The sequence below is a fragment of the Chiloscyllium plagiosum genome, unplaced genomic scaffold (genome assembly GCF_037043375.1).
Source record: "Chiloscyllium plagiosum isolate Xiang-an unplaced genomic scaffold, Cpla_swu_hap1 HiC_scaffold_15, whole genome shotgun sequence".
NCBI lineage: Eukaryota > Metazoa > Chordata > Chondrichthyes > Orectolobiformes > Hemiscylliidae > Chiloscyllium > Chiloscyllium plagiosum.
The window spans coordinates 71,705,845-71,707,164 of record NW_028270153.1 but is presented as its reverse complement, the minus strand read 5'-3'; the positions used below and the strand labels follow the sequence as shown (position 1 = coordinate 71,707,164).

Below are 1,320 nucleotides of genomic sequence, written 5' to 3'. Positions count from 1 at the left end.
GAAGGTGAAAGAGCGGTGAGTTGTGACTGGAAGACTGTGGCCAGGAGTGCACCACAGGGTTCAGCTCTGGATTCTTTGCTGTTTCTAATGTGCATTGTGATTTAGAAAGACCAATGAACAGTTAGTTTGCAGATCGCAACCCAATCCATGTTTTTTAATTTGCTTTTACTTATCTCCTGTGTGGAACCCTACAAAAACCTTCAGAAAATCCAAATACATAACACTACTAATTCCCCTGTATTGACTCTACCAATAACAGGGAGAAAGTGAGGACTGCAGATGCTGGAGATCAGAGCTGAAAAATGTGTTGCTGGAAAAGCTGGAAGAAGGGCTTATGCCTGAAACATCGATTCTCCTGCTCCTTGGATGCTGCCTGACCTACTGCGCTTTTCCAGCAACACATTTTTCAGCTCTACCAATAACAACCTCATAAAACTCCAACACACTTGTCAAATATAATTTTCTTTGCATAACTCCGTGTTAACTCTGCATAATTCTAAGTGTCTGGTTAACATATCCTTTTGATTAGATTACAATATTTTCCCTATGACTAACGTAAGGTGTGTTCTCTCTCTCTTCTTTGTTAAATAGTGGGATTCCATTTGAAACCTTGCACTCTCCTGTAATTTTCTCAAATCAGTAGAATTTTGAAAGATAGTTGCCAATTTCGACTTAACGCTGTGGGATGTAGACATTTTGGGCCCAGGATTTGTCAGCTTCCAATCCTACTATTTTTGATACAAATATAATTTCTTTCAATCCCTCATTCTCACCAGACCCTCAGACCCTACGGCCATACTAGTCTGAAAACGCCTGATCTTGTCTGATCTCAGAAGCTAAGCAGACTCAGGCCTAGTTAGTACTTGGATGGGAGACTGCCTGGGAATGCCAGGTGCAGTAGGCTTTAAAATGGGCAGCACGGTGGCACAGTGGTTAGCACTGCTGACTCACAATGCCAGAGATCCCTGGGTTCAATTCCTGCCTCAGGCGACTGACTGTGTGGAGTTTGCACATTCTCCCCGTGTCTGCGTGGGTTTCCTCCGGGTGCTCAGGTTTCCTACCACAAGTCCAGAAATGTGCAGGTTAGGTGAATTGGCCATGCTAAATTGCCCGTAGTGATAGGGGCAGGGGTGAGTGTAGGGGAATGGGTTTGGGTGGGTTGCGCTTCGACAGATCGGTGTGGACTTGTTTGGCCGAAGGGCCTGTTTCCACACTGTAAGTAATCTAATCTTTATTATTTTTGGTAATATTTTGTACCTCTCACTGTACAGACTGACACAATGTCATTATTTAACTTGCCTGCAATTTCCCATTATAAAT

At 43.5% G+C, this 1,320-nt stretch overlaps 1 pseudogene; it reads left to right on the top strand.

The window, feature by feature from the left end:
- Positions 1 to 785: 785 nt before the first annotated feature.
- Positions 786 to 904, top strand: LOC122540787 (5S ribosomal RNA; annotated as a pseudogene).
- The last annotated feature ends 416 nt before the right edge of the window (positions 905 to 1,320 follow it).